Here is a 5,942-nt window from a genome sequence, read left to right as displayed (position 1 = left end):
AGCCAACTCGTACGTGTGATGAATGAATCGTATGGGTGAGTCAACAGCAGGGGTATATAAAGTCTTATGTTCTTCATTTTAGGTTAAGCCTCTCATTTGTTACACACACTCAGATCTAGTGAGCTCTTTCGATTCTCTCTCAGTCCAAATCACCCAGGTGGTGAATAATAGCTCTAGGTGTTGATCTAATCACACTTGATTTAGTTGTGGTTTGATTAAATTAATCAAAAAAAAAACTTAACCTATTCACTAGAGGGTTTGATTCACTTATTCCGCCATTGTGTGAGTTAAATCTATTGATTTCTAAGTTCCTAGTCATGTTTCATCACCTTCTATTCTTTCCCCCTCAACTCATATTTTAAAGTATTCTTCAATATGCTCCATCCAGTTCTGATTCTCGATATACTTCTAACTTTCATATCGGTCATTCTTCTTTTTCATCTACCGCTGGAAGAATCTATTTACTTCTACTATACTCTTGGTTTATAGTGTTTCTAGTTCTCCCATGTCTTTATATTGCTATATGCATCGATATATATGGTATATAATTTCTGGTTTGTCGTTGGGCTTTATATGTTCCCTTATATTTCAAAGTCTCTGCTTCTGTCTTCTATAATCATTATCATTCACAGTTAATGCTCTCTTTTATTTGCTGCAATTTATACCCCAATTTCTATTTCGGAGTTTTGTCCTTTCGTTTCTTCTTCTTGCGATTAAGCACCGCTTGTAATGGTCCATAATTCACAGATATGAATTTCGGAATGAACATTGTTAATGTTCTAGGAAGGAAATTGTGATGGCACAATCTTGACTTGTCAAATTACTAGAATACCTTGGAAAAGGCCGAATCATCAAGAAATATTTTCTTGATATTTTAGAGGTTAAATAGAATACAAGAGTCGTATAACATGGCACATGATGATGTTATGATCTGTGAATCATCACGTTCCATTTAGAAACTCAGCATGACTTACTGTAATATAATCACATTGATCAAGTGTCATTATATTATACTAATTCATGCTTCAGTTCCCAACATTACTTCAAAATATTCCTATTTTAAACTTGAATGTTTCAGAATTTTGAAACTAAAATAGTTTCTTTTATGATGTAATACAAATAGCGCGAAGAGGTAAATGATTTCAAATAAGAAAAATTAAGAAAATATCTTCAGAAATATGGAGGATATTTATAATGAAAGATATGATGATATTTTAGAATTTCTAATATCAGAGGATGATGAAGAATATTGTCCGCAGGGGTTTAGAGTCAGGAGCAAGGTATTCGTTAATGACTTCAGCAGGTACTGAATCATTTGGATCCTTTGAAGTCAGGTTCAGTCTTTGTAATTTGTCCACAGCCTCCTTCCTACTTTGCTCAATCCATTTTCTAGTTCCAAAACTTCTCTTTTTCTGCGCTTTGCCAACACACTTCATCATTATCATCCAGCTTTTACCGTTTAAAGTCGTTTATAGTTTTTGCTGCTTCATCAGCATTTTTTTTTCCATTTTCGGAGAACCAATTCGTAGTTCGGAGTGTTTTTCAGAAACTTCATATTCAAATTAAGTCCAGAAGATAGACGTTATATATACACATATAACTGTCGGCGTAGACATCCTGCGAGATTTCAAAATACTGATTGCTAATTCCCAATGATTCGTATGGCAATTCTCATTACAAGATGCGAATGAGTAAATGATGGGGTTTCAATGAATAATTATAATGACTTTTTGGAGAGTCTAAAGTCAAAGGGTAATGAAGTTGTTGGTACATCTGCTAATAATGTGGTGGAATGTAAAAGGTTTCCTGGTAACGAAGGTGTATATCTCAAGGTTATAATAAGGTTAGTCTGACTGAAAAGTTGAAGTTGACTTGCTGGAGCTGTGACAAAACTGGCTACTTTGAATAGGAGTCGCAAAGTTATTTTTGCTAATAAATGCCAAAGAATCTGACGCGGATACGTTGTTTAAACTTTTAATTTTGTTTCAAGAGTTTTTCGGATACATAACTGTGGGTAACATGTGGTTGGATCATCATCTCGATTGCTCATCATTCGAAGTGTCTTCAGAATTTTTGAAGGGTTTGAACACAGATTGTAATCGTTAACATACATTTGATGTTCTAACACAGTTTTGAAGTCAAAATATAGCTTGTGAAAGATGTAAGGATCTAAGAGTGATGATTTTGGTCATATCTCAAGTTGAATTTTGAGATTTCAAAATCAGAATATGTAATTAAATTTTGAATGAGAATGGTTGTTTTGATTTCTATAAAAGAATGTATATTGTTGTGAAAGTAGGGAGTATAGTGGATGATTTGCTGAATCAGATTCGAAGAATGTAACATATTAATTGTGAATTTATATATCTCTCGGGTATTACCTACCCGTTATAAAAAAATTCACAATTAATATTTTGTACAAAAGAATTTTATTACAGTCTTTATGAAAATATATATATGTATATTTTCTTCAGATGTAACATAGATTTAATGAGTTAATGTTAAATTAAACTCATTTAATTTACGGTTGAAACTAGAATTGAATAATCCCTAAAGGCTTTAAAAAGTACATAACTTTTACGCAGTATTTCTTTAATGACATTGAAATTATGAATCAATACTTCGTTATTTGTTGATGTATGATGTTCGGTTCGTGGAATTCTTGTGAATTTCGCAAAGTACGAATGATGTTATCTGAAAAGTTTCGGGTACATCGATGATGAAAGTGTAAAATCAAATATATACTTGATTTATTATGAATTGGAATTTGTTGAATTGCGACAGAGATTGTAGTTAACGCTGGTTAAGTTGCGGCCGAAGGACGTACATTATTGCATAATTGTAATATGAATTAACCGAGTAGTTAAGATTCACACACAATAGCTTAGCACGGAAAGATTTATTTCAATATATATATATATATATATATATATATATATATATATATATATATATATATATATATATATATATATATATATATATATATATATATATATATATATATATATATATATATATATATATATATAAATATAATATACATATAATTTCTTCAGAGGGAATGAGTTAATTCTTCATAACTCGTTGATACAATATACACGTTATTGATTCGTAATGATGTCCACAGTGATTCTAGAACTGACGGAGTTTGTGATGTTATCGGTTTTGTTGATTCGGATGTTGACTGTACTGACGATGCTGGTAACGCTGACGGTACTGTTGATGCTGTCGGTAAAGCAAGTTTAGCTTGTTAATCACACACCATTTTTGTCAGGGTTTCTACTCTTCCTTCTATCATTTTGGTTCGCTTAACTGATTTATGGTTAGGGCTAGATTAGATAATCTCTAAGACTTTAGAGATTACATAATCGCCGCGGAATGTTTCTCCAATGAAGTTATGAATTAATACTTGATCAGTTATTGTTGTTGGTACTCCTTGGTATCTATGGTGCGTATGACGTTGATGCTCGTGGGACAGATTGTGAAGTTGAGGTTTATGACGCGGTTGTGGTTGGAGGTGGTAATGGTACTGTTGGCGTTGATGATGGTGGTACTGGTTATGCTGCTGATGCTGCTGCTGGTGTTTGTAATCTCTGCACCATATTCTCCAAAGCCACTACCCGAGCGCGAAGCTCGTTGACTTCTTCTATTACACCGGGGTGATTGTCGGTTCGGACGAGCGGATAAATAAAATCTAAAATTTGATGTAATATATAATCGTGACGAGATACTCTGGAAATGAGCGAGAAAATGGTGTTTCGGACAGGTTCGCCGGTAAGTGCTTCAGGTTCTTCGTCAAGAGGGCAATGTGGTGGATGGAAGGGATCACCTTCTTCTTGTCTCCAATGATTGAGGAGGCTACGAACCCATCCCCAATTCATCCAGAATAGGTGATGACTGATTGGTTGATCTATTCCGGTCACACTGCTTTCGGAGCTTGAATGGGATTCCATTTCGGAATCTGAGTGACATGAACTGATGACGAATTCCATTTCGTACGATTGGATAAAGGATTTTTTTTTCCGATATGAAATGATTTTGGCTAACGGATGGTATTCTAATTACATAGAATATATATATATATATATATATATATATATATATATATATATATATATATATATATATATATATATATATATAGATCAAAAGATTTCGTCGATTACGGAGGACTTTGCGGGATATGTCAGGCAAATTTTAAAGTAACAGATACGATAAGATATGATTTAGCAGATATGCTAAGATATGAATTTTTGTCTATACACTATTCATGCAATCAATGCAGCAAGACGTGTCTTAGACTAAAAATGATAAGCAGGTAATTTCCTGAGGATTATAAGTAGTTAATTTTTGACACAAAATGATAACCAAAACTTTTGACATGCAGACACGGTCGAAGTCCAGACTCACTAATGCATCCTATCGACTTATCAGTTAGACACATTAATGCAGACCTGGTTCGCTAAGACCACCGCTCTGATACCAACTGAAATGACCCGTTCATATACATTATAAACGATTCACAATAGTTGATTACATTGCGAGGTATTTAACCTCTATATGATACATTTTACAAACATTGCATTCGTTTTTAAAAGACAAAATTTCTTTACATCGAAAATTGACAGGCATGCATACCATTTCATAATATCCACTATCCAACTATAAATTGATTTAATAATACTCTTTGATGAACTCAATGACTCGAATGTAACGTTCTTCGAAATATGCTATGAAAGACTCCAAGTAATATCTTTAAAATGAGCAAATGCACAGCGGAAGATTTCTTTAACACCTGAGAATAAACATGCTTTAAAGTGTCAACCAAAAGGTTGGTGAGTTCATTAGTTTATCATAATCATTTATTTCCATCATTTTAATAGACCACAAGAATTTCATTTCCAGTTCTCATAAATATACGTCCCATGCATAGAGAAAAAAAATAATCATTCATATGGTGAACACCTGGTAATCGACATTAACTAGATACATATAAGAATATCCCCTATCATTTCGGGATCCTCCTTCGGACATGATATAATTTCGAAGTACTAAAGCATCCGGTACTTTGGATGGGGTTTGTTAGGCCCAATAGATCTATCTTTAGGATTCGCGTCAATTAGGGTGTCTATTCCCTAATTCTTAGATTACCAGACTTAATAAAAAGGGGCATATTCGATTTCGATAATTCAACCATATAATGTAGTTTTGATTACTCGTGTCTATTTCGTAAAACAGTTATAAAAGCAGCGCATGTATTCTCAGCCCAAAAATATAAAGGGTAAAAAGGCAAATGAAACTCACCATACGGTATTTCGTAGTAAAAATACATATAACGTCGTTGAACAAGTGCAAGGTTGGCCTCGGATTCACGAACCTAAATTAATTATATATAATTTTGTGTTGGTCAATATTTGTCTAACAAATTAGGCCAAGTCATAGTGTACCACAATCCTAATGCTCGAGACTAATATGCAAAAGTCAACAAAAGTAAATTTGACTCAAAATAATTTCCAAAAATCTATACATGATTAATATATAGTTTAAATATCGTCGTTTTATATTTTTAAATATTTTTAAAAGATTTATTAGAGTAAATAATATAATTTATTTATTAATAAATAAAATTTTATATTAAATTTATATAATATAATATACTTTTATATATATTAAGTAATAAAATTTATAGGGTTCATTTAATATCATAAATATAATATGATAGGTATTATTAAAGTAAGTTATTACACGTAGTAAAATATGTTTGTATCACATATTTATTTGATAATATAATATCTATAATGATAGTAAGTAAAAGTTGTATTATTTTGTAATAATAATTATTATTATAAAAATATCAATATTTATAATTACTAAGATGACATTATGATAAAACGATAATTCTAATTATGATAACTTTAATATTTACGATAATTTTTAAT

This window comes from Rutidosis leptorrhynchoides, chromosome 9, assembly GCF_046630445.1.
Source record: "Rutidosis leptorrhynchoides isolate AG116_Rl617_1_P2 chromosome 9, CSIRO_AGI_Rlap_v1, whole genome shotgun sequence".
Lineage (NCBI taxonomy): Eukaryota > Viridiplantae > Streptophyta > Magnoliopsida > Asterales > Asteraceae > Rutidosis > Rutidosis leptorrhynchoides.
Note: the sequence above shows the minus strand (reverse complement) of the source record.